Raw genomic sequence first — 18,233 nt, 5'->3', positions numbered from 1 at the left:
CCGACAAATTCCTAACACCACAGGGAACCTGGTAGTGAATGATACTACCCAGCTTGTCTCACTGTCAAGTTTTCCATTTGGGCGCCTTCTTCTTCCCATCCGGGGTGGGTTTTTGCTGCTTGGGGCATTCAGCCATAAAGTGATTGTCAACCCCACATCTCAGGCAAAGCCTTCTTTCACCTCTCCTTCTTGGTGATGGCTGCACTCTGACTCACCCACTGTCTCTCCCCGCTCTTAGAGTTTGCATTCCCCCTCCTCTGACCCGCCTGGTGATGCAGTCAATGTAGTTTCAATACATGTTTGTGGTTTTCAATCTCACAGGCCAGTTGGATCCATCCCAAGAGCGTGTGCAGGTCATCTAGGGCCATTGCTTTCACCACAAGATCAGGACTAACCATAGAAGCTAGACAAAACCTCCCATTTCATAGACAATAGTGTATATCCAACTATCTGTGCAGAGTAGAACTTTCTTGCTTATTCCACTGATTTCCCCTCCTCTTGTAAGTTTGTTCTTGTGCATTGTCAAAACCTCAGGATCAGCACATAAGAAAAAGCACGTGGCGGAGAGTCTACAGTGATTAGGGGTGATTGGTGGAGATTGCTTCCCCTTTCTGTTGGAGGAACTGCATGACTAGATTTATGTCTTGTACTCAGATGTGTGTGTGTATGTGTGTGTGTGGAGGAATGGCAAACAACTACTGACAGCTGTCATCTTTGTGCCTTCCTTGTTCATTTGTTGGTTCCATTTGGCTAGGCACTGCTAGCCTCTTCCAACAGAGTTTTTTTCGTGTCATTGTGTAAAAAAATCTTTCTTTTCTGTAGGAAAATCAAGATGCTTACTGGAACCTTTCTCAAAAAGTTCTTCTTGGATTTGGTCATGGATTTGGAGTGCAAGCATGGCCTAGCTAGACTCCTGAGGCATTCAGACATCATTTCTCACTGACATGAAGCCAGGATATTCCTCAGTTCTATTCCTTGATTTGCTTCTGTACACATCTTGATCCTTCCTTCTTGCCCAGACGATCATGATCAGAAGCTTTTGGAAGAAGAACACAGAAGAAGCAAAACACTTCATTGGCTGGGGAATATCACCTGCATTCTAGGTCACATGACCCAGATCCTTCTGAGCTCTATCAGTTATCCAAGGCACAGAGTATCACAACTTGGGGGGGGGGGGGAGGAAGAAAAGTGACAGATCTTAAATTGAACAGTGAGGAAACAGTACCATGACCCATCCCACAGTCATTCAGTATGCCACTCCTACAATGCTAGGTGTACAGTAAAGAACAGGGAGAGGCTAAAAATTTTATCTATGTAGGGCAGCAAAACAAAGACCAAGGGTAGCCCTGACTATCTGTGGCATTTCCACACAAGTGGAGACCCAGGTTTCTGAGATATCTTTACGTTCCTAATGGTTCATGCAAAAGAGCAAGTTGATCAGAGTTAATTAAAACTGTCATAATAAAATCTGTGAACAATCCACATAGAATCATAGAGTTGGAAGGTACCCCCAGGGTCATCTAGTCCAACCCCCTGTACAATGCAGGAAATTTACAAATACCTCCCCCTAAGTTCACAGGATCAGCATTGCTGTCAAGTCTGGCTTTAACTCTGGCTCACTCCAAGAGCATGCTGGGTAGAACCAAAGTGTAACCAAATGCTGCTAGCTAACTCTCCCCTGTTCCCCCCTCCCTTCCGTAGAGAATGTCCCTGCTTTGAAATGGTGATGTATGAAAAGTCTTATCTGAACCTTCTCAGCTCAGGCTCAGGGGAGACAGGAAGCCTGGGAGTACCAAGGCCGTGGGCCTCTAATCAACATGAGAATGTATTGGTAACATCTATGTGTGAATGTTCCCTTTGCTAGATTCCCCGGCCTGTAGGAATCCCTTTGAAGTGTTCCTTATATGCAATGTATCTATTATACGGTCTTCAGTCTTTTCAAGCTCTGGCCAAGGCCGCAAGTAACCAGCATCAATAAACTAGTTCTTTGTATCTACATCGACTCATTATGGAATCTGCAGACTTGACAATTGCTGTCAGGTGGCCATACAATTTAGTTTAAAGCCCTCCTTATTAGGTTAGCAAGGTTCTTACCAAACACCCTTTGCCCTATCTTTGCAAGGTACAAACTGTCTCCTGATAGAAGACCCCCATCTTGAAAGTGTAAGCCATAGTCCAGAAATTCAAATATTTCCTGATGACACCATCAATGTAGCCAGTCATTTATTTGAAGTATTGTTCTTTCTCATCCTAAGCCACAGTCTTTGACAGGAAGAAGTGATGAAAACACAATCTGTTCTCCCAGCTCCTTCACCTTCTGACCTAAAGCCATATAGTCTCTTTTAATACATTAAGGGCTATGCCAGGTAGTATCATTTATTCCCACACAGATAAGCAAGAAAGGATAATAATTCATGGGCTTGACAAGTCTTCCTATTCCTATCCTGGATGTCCACACCTGGTAGACAGCAGACCTCTCAAGATGACAAGTCCAATTGGCACACTTTAGGTTCTACTCCTCTGAGGAAGGAGTCTCCAATTACCACCACCCTCCTCTTCCTATATTGGAGAGCAGGAGCTCCAGGCTTCTTATCCACAGGATCCTGAGAAACTTCCTTCAAGCTTTGTGGAGGCTGGGGAAGTAGCCCTTGTTCCAATGGTTCAGAATCAGTATCTGTGGGGAGATCCTGGAACTGATTGCTCAGCATCAGAGGCTCAGAACGTCTCCTGATTTTCCTGCTCCTGTGAGTTGCATTTTTCCACGAACCCTCCTCCTTTGTTGGGTTCTCTTTTAATTGCTGAGATACTGCTTCCTCTTCTTCCAGTTGTCCTTTCAAGAGTGCTTCATGGGTTCTGTCAAGAAAATCCTCACCTTCCTTTATACACTGTAGTGTGGACAATCATGCCTCCATTCCCTGTATCTTCTCCTCCAGCAGGGCTACCAATGTACACTTGCTACAAGTGTAATTGCTGCTATGCTCAGGTAGAAATACAAACATCCCACAGACTTTACACATCACTGCTTCAGCTCCCTCAGCAGCCATGCTGCTGCAATCCATTTCAAAATTCTCTCCCTTTATCTTGACTTCCCTGTAAATTCCACTGCCAACTGCCTCTTGAGACTACTTGTGAGGAACTACCCACCTTCCTACAAAAACCCCAGGCTAGACTGCTAGGCTAAGAGCCACAAACCAAGAGCCCTTCAGCTTGCTCTGGTGAGGAGGAGCCTTGCAAATTAAAGGCTCAATCCCCCACCTGACTCAACAGCCAGAGCAACAGTAGAGGGTGGGGCAAGCAACCATGCCCAGGCAAACAGGCCCTCCTCTCTCAGCAACAACTACACAAAAGACACACAGGATCCTGAAACCCCTCTCCAGCAGGCTTCCAGCACTCACACAGATCTCTCCCACAGCAACCCTAGGTAAAGCTCCCCTGCAGTTTTGGAAAATCAAAACTAAGCCTGTTATAACTATAGTTGAAAGAAAAGTCAGGAAATTATAAGGAAAGCCAGCATGATACAAAGGGTTTGTTTTCTTTTTGTATTTTTTTTTTGGGGGGGGGGTGTTTGTGCCCCCATGCCTGGAAGTCATGGAGACCTCTGGTGACTATAGCTGGGGCATGGAGGACTTCAGAGATAGCCTGCCTCCACCTACCAAAGAAGAGGAAAGTTGGACTTATACCTTGCCCTTCACTCAGAATGGCTTACATTCTCCTTCCCTTCCTCTTCCCACAACACACACCCTGTGAGGTACTGACTCTAGTATTCTTTTGAAATCTCCGATCCAAATACTTGTCAGGGTTGGCTCTGCTTAGATCTGATGAGATTGGGCTTACCTGGGTTATCCAGGTCAGGGCTGATACAGAGGTTTGTGTTGTACTAGGATTTGGGAGACTCAGGTTTGAACCCCCACATTGCCATGGAAGCTTGCTGAATGGCCTTGGACTAATCACACATTCTCATTCTAACCCACCTCATAGGGATGGGATGAGACCAGGGCCGGCGCATGGAAGTAGGCCAAATAGGCAGCCGCCTCTGGCTCCACTCTACCTAGGAGCACCATGAGGCGCCCCCTTTCCCTGCGCCCACTGCCTCCCTCTGTTTCCCCGTGCCTGCTGTTGCTTCCCACCGTGAGTGCTCAGCCTGACCCTCCCCTGCTTTGAAGGGAGCCAGCCAGCTCCCTTCAAAGCAGGGGAGGGCCAGGCTGAGCGTTGCTGCTCGCAGCCCAATGATGTAACTTCTGGTGATGTCATCGGGCCATGCGCGCTTTGCACACAAGAGATAGTAAGGGAGGTGGGGAAGAGACTTCGGCCTAGGGGCACCAGAACCCCTAGCGCCAGGCCTGGATGAGATGGAGTCCTTTTGATTCTCCACTATTAAAATTATTTATTTAAAAGAAAATGTTCATAAACATGATTAGGTGATGCCAGGTCAAAGATGCTTTTCCTGGATGTCTCTAGAATTCTGCTCTGTGAGGACTTTATAGCCTTAATCCCTCCAAATCTCTATTCCCTGCTTGGAGAAGGGGAAGAGTTTGACCTACCCAATATCTCTCAAGCTAGATCTATTAGCATGTGTATGAAGGTCAGCTGTCTAGAAAACATTTGCACTGACTTCCCTCCCCCTTCCTGCCTGGTCTCTGTCTGGGGGGGGCGGGCTGTTAAAAACACAAAATGGAGGTTGGGCTCCTTCCAGATCTCCTAGGACAAAATGCATTTTTTTCACACTCTACTAGGGCTGGGCTCCAGTGGGTTGGCAGGATGAGTTTGGTGCCCGAGAACAGGAGCCTGTGGTATTCAGGGGGTGGAGGACTTCTTTTCCCCACGACAAGCACCCTTTGCTTTCACCCTCATCACACACAGTGTTCACAATCAGGAGGGGTGGGGGGTATAAATGTGGGTCCTCACCTGAGGCACCCAGGCAGGTTTCACACTGTGACACGATTTTATTCCATTCAAAACAAATCCGCTTCAGTTATGCAACCTACATCTGATTCAGGGGGACTCTACCGGAAAAATCCAGGTAGCTTTTTAATGTAGATAGGAGCCGTCTGGAGACTGAGTATGGATGCAGCTTGGAGAGCAGATGTGCTCATGCGATCATGCACTTTTAATCCGAATGGGAGGCAGGGCTAGGTCAGAGCAAACTTGATATTTGCAGGGCATCTGTTACATTTTTACCTCATCCTTCTTCCATGGAGCTCAGGGCATCTCCATGCTTCTTTTCTCCTCTGTTTTGCCTTCATAACAACTGAGCTCCTTGGAAGAAGGATGGGGTAAAAATGTAACAGGTGCCCTACAAATATCAAGTTTGGCAACCTTCAGGTGGGGCCTGGAGACCAACCCAGGATTACCACTGATTTCTAGACTTCAGTGATCAGTCCCCTTGGAGAAAATGGCTGCTTTGGAGGGTGGATGCTATGGCATTATGCTCAACTGAGGTCCCTCTCTTTCCCAGACCCTGACCTCCCCAGGTTTTGCCCCCAAACCCCCAGGAAGCTATCAGAGCTGGAGTGTCCATTAGGCAGCATGAGGCAGCTGCCTGGAGCGTGGCTCTGAGGGGAGGGCATCAGTTTTGGTGATTCCACCTTCACTTCCTCAGTGAGGGAAATAGCAGCTGCCATGGGGTTTCCAGCCTCAGCAGACACATACACCGCTCGCTTGCTTTCTGTTGTTCTGTGCTGTTGTACAGATGCAAGGGATGGAGCATGTGTGTGTGCATGCATGCTGCAAGCTGAGGCCAGAAGCCCTGCTGCAGCTGTCGCTGAGTTCACTCTCACCAAGGAAGTGAAGGGCAGTAGGGGGCACCTAGTCTGGGGCTCTTGCCTTGCTCTGGCTCCTCAGCACCAATGCTAAAAGCTATTTGACAGCTGTGCTATTTGTGGATCATTAGAATCCACAAAGGGAAGAGAACTGAGGTTTTTGAAATGAAAGACTGAGCAACACACTGCCATTTGACTGAACCATTCCAAATTATCCTTAGGGTTGATTATGTTAGAACTGAAGTCTGCACATTGGGTTATTTGTTTGTTTTACTTTACTTCAACTATTTCTACTGTGCTTCAGGCTCGAGGTGGCTGGTAAAGCAGCAAAAGCTGCAAGGACAAACAACAGCATCATAAGCATCCAGCAATAAGCTCAAAACCAACCACCATTAAAAAAACTATAATTAAAACAATGCATACAGTCAAAACTGAAGAGTGTTTTTCCAGCTCTCGCATTTAAGCTCTTGTTCTGCAGTGCACTCAACTTCAAAATATTCTCAAAGTATTTACCTACTCAAAAGCAGGTAAGATTTACCAAGTCTGCAACATTTGTTGTTTTATATGTCACAGTTGCATACCAGGACAAAACATCACAGCTTATGCATTCTTAGTAGTACTGGCAGGGGTGCCAGCTCTGACTTGGAAAATTCTTGGAGATTTGGGAACAGTTTACCTTGGGAGGAGGGAATTTGGGGAGGGGAAGGAGCTCAGCAATGATGTCATTCTAGAAAGTCCGCCCTCTGAAGCAGTAATTTCTTGCAGGGCAACTGTATTCCAGAGATCAAGAAGTCAGAATTCAACTCCAGTAGCATCTTAGACCAATAAAATTTTCCGGGTAAAAACTTTTGTGAGTCAAGTCAAAGCTCATTTTGTCAAATTCCAGAACTCCAGACTCCACCTCCATAAGCCCTGACAAGGATGATGTGTCTGCAGCATCTTACTTGTTTTTACAGGAGTAGACTGGGAACTTAAAATAGCCCAGGAGGAAACCAAGCAAAGTGGTTGGCTGTTTAATTTGTTATAGTTTCACTGAATACTGTTTTTTCTAATCCAACCTAAACTGCCATTGATGGTATGAAAGTAGGGATACAGCTGCTTTAATAAATAGGTAAGAGCTTTTCCCATTACACTTTTCTAATCATGGGCAGAATGATGGGGGACATCAACTGGTAAAAATCTCCCTTCTGTGCAAATTTTAAGGGTACAGATGCTTTCTAGGCATCTTTTGAAAGAACTTCCTTAAGCAATCCCCAAATGATCTTTTTCCCTGTTGTATGCAATTAAATTTGTAAAGAATCCTGGCTACCATTTAAGTTGTTCCAATTCCCTGCATTTGCCCTTTTTTTCCTGAAGACCCCAAGTTTAAAAAACAAAACAAAACCATTATCTAGAATATAATTGGTCATCTTAGAGACATGATTGCTGGAATTAATTGCATCACTTACAAGGTAAGAGAAATTCTACAGCAGTTCCTACGAATCCATGAGATTAAAAAAATTGGTGTGTTTTTACTTCCTTTCAGGCCAAATGGAAGTCCCACAATAGTGTCAAATGGTGCTTGTGTCTGCATGGCATCTTGCTCTGTAAATGGCAAAGCAATGTCTGCCAGTAACCTATTTTAAAGTTCAGAGGGAGGTAAAGAGAGATGACCTTTTTCATTTTGCTCTGAGCAGGATGGGGTAATGTAATTACAATTTCTGCAGATGCAGTATAATATCTGAACTCCACCAAGGTTTTTTTGTGTTTTTTTTTGGGGGGGGGGGTCACAAGAACAGAGATCTGCCAGAAGGGATCCCCTGCTCAGCTCTAAGCCTCCATGATATGCCCCCCAATAATCATCTCTTCAGTATGTGATGGTATTGCAGAGTTCCTGTCCAAAGATGCTGCAGAACTATTATCTTGAATCTGCCTGTAGTGTTTTCAAGGCCAGCAGCTGATCAAGTGCTTTCCAAGCAGCATCTGCAACTCAGTCACTCAGCCCTGTGTCCTGGAGAAGGCCCCTCTGGGCTACTTTGCTGTCAGTCTGCAACTGTAATTGTTTTAGCTTTAATCTTCCAAAGCTTTGTATTTTTATACACTGTGTTATCTATAATATAGTGGGTTCAAAGCATCAAGGAGATGAGGTAACAGTGATAATAGCTCTTTATTAGAAGCAGCATGGTAGAGGGCTGCACTAACAAGACTTGCTAACTGGCTGACGGGGCCATAGCTATATACAACTCTGGTTTCCCACATTAGCAGGTCATTGTGCCATTCAAACTGGCTGGGGCCCTATGATTGGTGCAGGGCAGCAGGTATCAGGATCCTGCTGCCCATTGTTCCTAGTTCCCCAAGCTCCATTCTTCCGGCTCCAATGAGCTAAATAGGAATACCCAGATCCTTGATACAATTCAACATACATAACATCCCTCCTGCCTTAGTTCACAAGTCAGACATAGTCCTCTGGCACGCTGGCTTGCGGTGTTCCCTTGTCAACCGTCTGAGTGCTGGAGATGGTGGGGGTGTGATTGCCACCGTCTGGGCTGCCAGTGGTGGGGCTGGTGGTACTGCAGCAGCAGCCAGTGGTGCTAGGTCCTCGGGGATCTTGGCCACAGACTGTGACTCTGGTTCCTCCGTGGCTTCTCGGCCTGTTGGGGCTGTAGCAACTGGGTCTTTTGCTTCTATTGCTTCTGTGGTTCCTGGAGTTGGTGGGATCAGCACATTGTCTGGGACCTCCCCTTCATTCCCACCCCCAGCGGCTTCCCATGATCTCAACTGATCTATATGCCTTCTCATGGTAAACCCGTCCTCCGATACCACCTCGTACATGACAGCCCCTAGAACCCTCGAAACTCATGCAGGTATCCAGGACAGCCCCCCCCCATAATTTTTGGCAAACATCAAATCCCTCGTGTCAAATCCTTGGGGAGGCCAGACCACCACCTCTGACATGTCTTGTAGATCAGGGGCATGGTCCAGGAGCATGCGGTCTAAAAGAGTGGCCACCCTATGACCCATTAAGAGTTCAAGCAGGCTGCGACTAGTGACTGAAGTGGGAATGGAATGTTGGGCTAGGAGACTATAATGTACTGGACTCATAGACGATTAGAACACAACATACTTTATTGGTGAGTACATCACAAGAGAACAATGGTGGGGCCGAGTCCCCTCTTATATACATTAGCCAGAACAACCCACTTTCTGGTCAGGTCCAATCCTGACCAGTTAAACTTCCCGCCCCTGATCATCATAGGCGGCTGCATTCATCCCTTCTGGTTGCCGCCCGCAGGTGTGCTGTGCTATACTTTTTTTTTTTGAATATATGAAATTTTTATTAAGAAAAGATGGACATACAAAGAAAAAAAAGAATAAAGAACGAACAAATACAATCAACATTAATCATACGAAAAAGATACATTCCAAACACCTTAGACGCTTGGGCGCGCCATACAGTCAAAAACACATCTATGTCTAACGTCTACCACTACATCCCAATCATACACACTGGGGGATGGAGAGGATTTAAAAGGAAAAAAAAAATTCTAGCTACTCCATGTCGAAGCCTCTACTTTTGACCCATTTATAAATGGGGTCCCATTCCTCCTGACATTTTTGCACATTACCCTCTCTTAATCTTGTGGACATTAGATCAGATTCAGCGACTTCCAACAGCTTATTAATGAATTCGTCTCTATTCGGAATTCTATCATTTTTCCAATACTTGGCATACAAAGTTCTAGCAATGGTAACTATGTACAGTAACACTTTCAGTTTGGTCGTAGGCAAATTTTGCCTACAGATATTCAGAAGATACAATTCTGGCACATGCTTAACTTGTATTTTCAAGATTTTTTGAATCCAAATATTAACTTGAGCCCAATATTTCCTGGCTTCTTTGCATTGCCACCATATATGGAACAACGATCCTTCAACTTCTCGGCATTTCCAACATTTATTAGAGTATGTGGGGTAAATTTTGGCCAGTCTATTTGGTGTAAGATACCATCTATATACCATTTTATATAGATTTTCTTTGAGATCAGTTGGCTTTATTAGTTTTAAATTCTGTTTCCATAATTTTTCCCATTCATTCAGATCAATATTATAGCCAAAATCCTTAAGCCAGCGGATCCAAGCTTCTTTTACAACTTCATCCTGCATCTTAACTTGAAGTAGGCAATCATACGTTTTAGAAATTATCTTCTGCTTGGACTCTAAGATAAGATCTAATTCAATTGGTTTATTCGAAAAGCCCCTTTCTTTGTCTTTCTGAAATCTTGATTTGAGTTGACACTGGAGCCACCAATTTAACTTAGATAGTTCTTCCTCAATCAAATCATTTTGGCTATTCAACAAATAGGCATAATCTTGTGGGTTATCCCAATTATACAAGTTGGGGTGAGTCAGAGCTTCTATCGGAGATAACCACTTTGGAGTATAAGTATACATCAGCTTAATTTCATCCCAAATCTTATACAAGGATCTTCTTATTTCATGTCTGAAAAAGCGTCCAGTTTTTACAGGAGTGTGATAACACATATAATTGTGCCAGCCTTCTCCCAAACCTACGCCTTCAATAGTCATTAGCCTCTTATTATCTAGCTTACACCAATCCCTTAACCATGCAATACAACAAGCCTTATAGTACAGATTCCAATCTGGGAGAGCAAGACCACCTCTTGATTTGCTGTCTTGTAAAATTTTCAGTTTTATTCTGGCCTTTTTCCCTTGCCAGATAAACAACTTGATCATAGAGTTAAGTTTCTGGAAAAATAGTTTGGGTAAGGTGATTGGGATTGTTTGGAAGAGAAATAAGATCCTTGGAAGAATGTTCATCTTTATTGTAGCGACTCTACCTAAGAGCGAAATATGGAGATCTTTCCAGTTAGCTAGATCATCCCGTATTTCTTTCAATATTTTTTCATAATTGTCTCTGTACAAAGTCTTTAACTCATTTGTCAAATAAATTCCAAGGTATTTTATCTTTTTTTCTTGCTTAAATCCTGACAGCTGTTCTAAAGTTTCAACTTGAATTTTCTCCATATTTTTCATTAAAATTTTTGTCTTAGACACATTCAGTTTGAAACCAGATACTTCTCCAAATTCTCGTAGTCTTTGCTTCAGAGGGACTATCGAGGAAATGGGTTGTTCCAAGATAAATACTAAATCGTCCGCAAACGCCAAAGACTTAAATCCCACGTTATTAATTCTGGTTCCTTGAATTTTGTTGTCTTCTCTAATCTAAGGTTCTAACGTCAAGATAAAAAGCAATGGGGATAACGGGCATCCCTGTCTAGTGCCTTGTTGTATTTCTACTAAATCAGACATCACTCCATTAAAACTCACTCTCGCATTCTGCTTCGAGTAAATCGCTTCGACCATTCTGCGGTACCTATCACCACAACCAATCGCATCCAATGTCACTTTGGTGAAATTCTAATTAACATTGTCAAAAGCCTTTTCTGCATCCACAAAAATAGCAGCAAATTCTTTGTCCGGGTGATCTCTGTAATATTCAATCACATTTAAAAGTAGCCTCACATTCTGATTCATTAGTCGTCCTGGGACGAAACCTGTTTGATCCTCATGAATTAAGTCGGTAATCACCTTCTTCAATCTATTCGCTAAAATTGTTGCAAAAATCTTATAATCACTATTTAAAAGTGAAATTGGTCTATAATTTTTAATTTCTGATGGGTCGGTGCCTTCTTTGTGAATGAGAGTAATAAGCGCTTCTTTCCAAGAATCTGGAGTCTCGCCTGAATGATAGACATTCTCAATTACCTTCTTAAAGGGCAACAATAACAAATCTTCAAAGGCTCTAAAAAACTCAATCGGAAGTCCATCTGGACCTGGGGTCTTGTTACTTTTTTGGGTTTTAATTACATCAACCAATTCCTGCATTGAGATTGGGCTCTCCAAACTTGCTTGCTGTTCCCTTGTTAATTGTTTCATTTCGACTCCTTTAATATAATTTTCTTGCTTGAATTGTTCAATCTCTTGCTTTTTGTACAGATTCCTATAAAAGTTTTGAATAATATCTTTCATTTGAAAATTTTGAAACACCTCCTCCTTGGCATCATTTTTCAACATTTTTATGATCTTCTTCTCCTTTTCCTTCCTTAATTTGTAAGCCAACCATCTACTCACTTTGTTAGCATTTTCAAAATAGTTTTGTCTTGTCCATTTTAGTTTTTTCTCCATTTCTTCTGCTAAAAGAATATTTATCTGATGTTGGATAAAAGTAATTCTGGCCTTCACCTCTCTTGGATTCCCAGTTTTCTGTTGTTTCTCATAGAATTTCAATTTTGTTAAAAGTTCATTGTAAGATTTTCTTTGTTCTCTCTGCCTCCTCTTTGAGTAACGGATGGCGACTCCTCTAAAGAAGGCCTTGAATGCGTCCCAAATAACTGGGATCTTCGTGTCTTTCTCCAAGTTGAGTTTAAAAAATTCCTGAATCTCTTTTTTAGTTACTTCCAAAAATTGAGTTTCTTTTAAAATTTGCAAATTGAGAGACCATCGAGGATTTCTTGATTGCTCCTGTAGAGATAACAAAATTGGGTTGTGATCAGCGTATGACTGAGGGAGGATATCAACTTGGTTAACTGACAAAATCATACTCAGGGATACCCAGGTCATATCTATTCTGGACCAAGATTTATGTGAATGTGAATAAAAAGTAAAATCTGTCGTGTTCGGGTTCTTTGTTCTCCAGGCATCTACTAAGTTTAATTCTTCAGCCAGCTTCAAAAAAGAATTAGGTAGTAAATTCCGATTCTTCTTCTTTTTTTGAGGGTCGTCATATTTTTTATCCATTTTGATATCAAATATCGCATTGTAATCGCCAACTATGCAGTACCTATCTGAATTGAATTCCCTAAGTTTCGTGCACAATACTTGATAAAATTTTTCTTGATTTTCGTTAGGGGCATAAATGTTCCCAAGCATTTTTTAAGTCCATTTAACTCCAACTCGACTATGATGATTCTTCCTTGTTCATCCGAAAATAGGCAGCTCGACTTAATGTGATGAGGAACAAAAATAGCTACCCCTTTCTTCTTTTTAAAAGGATCACATGAAGCATATAAAGTACCCAATTTCTTGTTTTCCAAATACTTCACATTGTCCTTCCTAATATGCGTTTCTTGTAGACAGATAATGTGGGCGCCAGATTTTTTCAATTGCAGAAAAGTTCTCTTCCTCTTCCCGGGTTCATTTAATCCGTTGACGTTCAAAGAGAGTATTTTAGTTTCCATCTTCGAATTCATTTTGGTGAGTGAATACTATCCGATATCATGGCTGAGTCCTTCTTAGTCTGGAGCCTGGTTTTGATCTTCTCAGGTTTCTTTTTGGGAGACTTATCATCAGTGAACTTCTTAGCTCCTTCTACCTCCTGTTCATCTCCCGATTCAGATCCATTTCGCTTCACAAACTCATCACAAAATTCTTCCATCTTTGCCTCAGTAGTAATATTGTATCTCTTAGTTTGAAATGTAAAGAAAAGACCTTGCGGGAGAAGCCATCTAAATTGAATTTCTTGCTTCATTAACCAAGTAGACAATTTCCTGAACTTGAATCTCCTCTGTCGGACACTCCAGGGTATCTCTTTCAATACTTTGATCTTCGTTCCCTTCCAATTCATTTCATAATCTCTTGCCTTCCGCAGAATCCTTTCCACAGTTTCTGGATGGGCGAACTTTACTTGAACTTCTCTGGGAAGTTTGAATTTCCTTATGTAGCTCGAAGAAACTCTTTTGGCCCAAAGAATATCTCTTGGACCTTCTTCCAATAGTTCTTCATCATCAATAATTAAGATGTCTCTAATTTTACTGATTATATCTTCCTCCTTTTCTTCTGGTAGATTTTGAAAGCGAAGAATAGTTGAAGCTTTCTCCATTTCGAGCCTCATCACCCGTTCTTCTAGCTCCATCAATCCTGTTTGGTTTTCTCTAACCGTATTGATAGTGTGCTTCTCCCGATCTTCCATTCTCTCAACTTTAGCTGTCAAACCATGAACTTGTTGTGTATTGGCCAACAGCTGCTTTTGAAATTCTGCCAACTGATCATTGGTTTTCCTAATTTGAGTCATCAAGTCTGTTTTCAGTCCATCTAAAGCATCTTGGTTCTGTTTAAATCCAGCAGTAACTGTACTCTGTAATTTTTCCAACGCGTCTTGGTTGACAGCGGCTTGCACCTTACCTCCCCCTGCCGGAGGAGTACCTTGTAGGTATTTTTTAATCTTTGTTTCCGTCATAATGATGCTGCAGTCACTAACCTTATAAACTGACCCAATTTGTAATTTTCAACAGCTCAATATATCAATAAGCGGAAAGACTATCAATAATCAATATTCAGCTAAATAACTTCTTAAGCTCAGTCAGTGATTCAAGATTATCTGGGATCCAATAAAAATGCTCAATAAGTAATACAGCAATTCTATAAAAACAATAATTCTTTAAGCTCAGTCAATAATTCAATTAATTATTAGGTATCAGATATTAAATCAATTCATTTCATTAATGCATTAGGGATTACCTATCAAAATTTAGCCCTAGAATTATTTATAGTAAGTGAATAAGTAAATAAATCAAAAATTACAGTTCTGAGTCAAGAAATAATCACCATAAGTATTTACACAGTCTTATCTTCTCTGTTCCTTATCTTCTCTGCTCCTTCTTCCTTCTTTCTTCCCTTCTCTTGTTACTTAACTGTTTCAGGATCTTAATATTGTCTTGGTAGCTTAGTGTCCAATTTTAATGTCTTAGTGTCTTAGTGTCAAATAGATTTTTAGCTGTCTTCAGTGTTCTAAAAGCCAAGTTCTAGTTTTAGCCCTAATAAATCCCCACGTTTTGAAAGATGAAAAGGAAAATGTTTTCTAGAGTCCAAAAGTTCCAGTCTCTTATACTCCAAGAAGGAAGGTTTCAAAGATCCAGATATAGTGCCTAATCCATTTCCAATAGTTATAAATTTAAAAACCACAATCTTCAATAGAGAGCAGCCGCAGCAAAAGCTGCTAAGAACCACTACTCTACCCTTTGAGCTGATACCAACGATTAATTATCCCAAAAATAAGTATTTGCATAAACAAAACCCATCCTCTTCAACAAGGTGAAAAGTAAAATAACAAAAGAAAAATAAGGCTCCAGCGACAGCGCAGATGAAAGGGGAAAAAAAATAAAGAAAACCAGAGGTGGACAAGCGAAGGGGGGGGAGTTAAGATCTTCAAACGCACTCAGAAAGTTTCTGTCTCAGCTCACCACCAGCGCCGCCTGCGTCTTCCACGTCCGGCCTCCTGAAGGAGAACTTCAGCTCCCGTCCGCCATTACCGACAGCTTCCTCTCTCCTAACTCAGATCACTGTTCTCACATCAGTCACGGACTGACAGCCACTTTTAATGTCTCAGAGACAGGAAAAGAAAAATCGCTTCTCAACCCCCTACTTCCCCCTGTCTTCCTTCTGCCAATATTCTTTGATCACAGCCAAGCTCTTTGTTGTTTCCCCTCAAAACGATCGCTCATTCAGTCGCCGCTAAGCTTCCAAGCCGCCCGCCTCCTCAGCCATTCACGTCCTCCACCGATGCCCACACGCCGCGGCTCCGCTCCCTATCAGCCTGTGCAGCACACAAACCGCTTACCAGCTTTATTTTCTTCTCGCCATCGCCATGAGCTGCACCATTCGGATTCCAAGGGTGGGACGACCCAGGTAGGAAAAAACGCTACGGGGTGCACTTGAGGGAGTTAAGGTTCCTCTCCAATCTCCCTTTCCCGGCGGCACAGTTAGGCACCGAGGTGTTGCTGAGGTATCGGCCAGGGGGAAAACTGGCACTGAGTGAGGAACCTCCGTTCCTCCCCCACGTCCAGAAAGCCCCCCAGGCTTTGGAGCGTCTCCAGACAGCTCCTTAAGAGGTACTTCCCGGCCGGGAAGCCCCCTCGATTACCCCACAAACAAAGTTCCCTCCGAGACGGGGAAAGGAGCTTTGCGTCACTCCGCCATCTTCCGGAAAGCCTGTGCTGTGCTATACTTTCCAGGGATGAACGCAAGACACAACACTCCTCCCCCCCAGTTCAAGATACATAGTCTTTCAAATAACCAGGTGGCTGCCGCTCCTTGTATGATCGCCGAGGTTCTATCTGGGGAGCAGGAGCTGTGGCCATGGGGTCTGTTGCCGCTGGTTCCTCGCTGAGGGGTGACATCAGCAGAGCCTGTGGAGGTATCTCCCCCACTGAGGTCAGCAAGGCAGGTGCCATCAGGGTTGCTTCTTGTGATAATATTGCGCTCTCTCCATTCCCCCCTCCCCTGGGCCCTGCCAGTTCTTCTGGCAGGGTGCAGTGGCGCAATTGGTCTATGTGTCTGCAAGGAGCTGCCCCCCACTCTGCCGAGACCTCGTATGAGTGAAACACGGTGGCCTGTACCACCCGAACTGATATCCATTCTGGCCCGATTGCAAAGTTCTTTGCATAGACTGGATCCCCCAGAAAGAACCCCCTCATGGCCTCCCTGGTCTCGGAAGAGCAGTGGAGGTCCAGGGCCAGTCGGGGTGCAACCTGTCTAGCCTGGTGGTTAACCTCCTGCCCATGAGCAGCTCGGTGGGGCTTATGTTGGTGGCCAGGTTGGAGGTGATCCTGTTCCCAAATAAGAAGGGGGACAGGCGGTGATCCCAATCCCCTTGAACTATGTGCCCCAGGGCCTCCGTGGTGGTGCGGACCATGCACTCCGCTTGGCTATTGGTGGCCGGGTGAAAGGGAGCGGACCGTATGTGGCGGATGAGGTATCTATTCAGGAACTCCTGGAACTCCCGGGAGGTAAAAGCAGTACCGTTGTCCATCACTACGGTTTCAAGGATCCCATGGGTGCAAAAGACCCTCCATAGGGCTCTGACTGCGGCAACAGTGGAGGTTGAAGCTACAGGAATCACCTCCAGCCACTTTGTGTAGGCATCCACCAGAATAAAGAATATTTGGCCCTGGTATGGCCCCAAGAAGTCTAGGTGTAGCCGGGACCAAGGCACGCGATTGGACTCCCAGTGGTGGATGGGGGCACTGAGTTGATCTGGCCAGGACTCTTGGCAGGGCTGGCACCTTTTAACCCACCCCTCTATCTCTTCATCCATCCCCGACCACCATACATAACTATGTGCCAAGGCCTTCATACGCACTATCCAAGGATGCATCTCGTGCAAGGCTTTGAACCCTTGCTTCCGAAGTGGGGGGGGGGGGGAACCACCATCCTGCTACCCCATAGAATGCACCCTTTGTGTAATGAAAGTTCCTCCCGGCGGGATGCAAAAGGTTTGAAATCAGTGTCCAATTTGCCCTTAGGCCAACCCCTCCCCACCCAGTCCAAAACGCGTGCAAGAATGCAGTCTCTACCCGTGAACCTAGCTACCTCTGCGGTATGGAGGGGTCTCTCTGGTAGAGACTCCAGAAGCATCACATGATGGGCTGGAGCTAGATCGGGGTCCATTTCCAGCAGCGGAAGGCGGCTGAGGGCGTCTGCATGTCCCATTGCTTTGCCGGGATGGTACACAAGCTCGTACGTGTATGAATTGAGGAACTGGTTCCACCACAGGACCCGCTGTGACAGGATTTGTGGCATCTGGCAGTCCAGGACAAGGAGACCGAGCAACAGCTTGTGGTTCGTGGCAATCATGAAGTGCCTCCCATACAGATAGTCATTGAATTTGTATACGCCCCCCCATGATTGCCAAAGCCTCTTTGTCTATTTGGGCATAGTTCCGTTCTGCTGGGGTCAATGTCTGAGAGTAATATGCCACGGGGACTTCTCTCCCGTCCGGGAGTTGGTGGCCCATGATGGCACCCACCCCCTAAGGGGAAGCATCGTGGGGCAGAATCACAGGTCATCAAAATGGTGGAGCACCTTATTTGAAACTAAAATGTCCTTGACTGCCTTGAAGGCAGCGGCCTGCTTTTTTCCCCAGACCTACAGGGCCCCCTTATCGAGGAGTCTATGGAGGGGTTCAGCAAGGGCAGCTTTATGGGGCAAGAAGGAATGATAAAAGTTCAGGACCCCCAAAAAACGTTGAAGCTCCACCTTGCACGTGGGCGGCGAAGCTTGGACTATCGCCCATGTCTTGTCGGCCGTCGGGTGGATTCCCACAGCATCCACCACAAATCCCATGAACTCCACCCTTGGCACCTCAAGTGAGCATTTCTCCCACTTCACCTTGAGACCCACTTTCTGAAAACGGTGGAGCACCTCTCAAAGGCAGCAGATGAACTTGTCAGCGTCAGGTGCCGCTATCGGAACATCATCGAAAAAGGGTTGTACTCCAGAAATCCCTTTGAGGAGAGAGTCCATTAGACTTTGAAAAATACCTGGAGCCACGCTTACCTCAAATTGCAGTCTCCGTATCTTGAAGGTACCCCTGTGCATAACTATGGTCTGGGCCTCGGCCGTTTGTGCATCCACCAGGAGCTGTTGGTATGCTTGGGCCAGGTCCAGCTTCCCGAAAACCTTAGAGCCGGCCAGGGA

The sequence above is a fragment of the Heteronotia binoei genome, chromosome 1, assembly GCF_032191835.1.
Source record: "Heteronotia binoei isolate CCM8104 ecotype False Entrance Well chromosome 1, APGP_CSIRO_Hbin_v1, whole genome shotgun sequence".
NCBI classification, from domain to species: Eukaryota; Metazoa; Chordata; class Lepidosauria; order Squamata; family Gekkonidae; genus Heteronotia; species Heteronotia binoei.
This window is presented reverse-complemented; position numbering follows the sequence as displayed.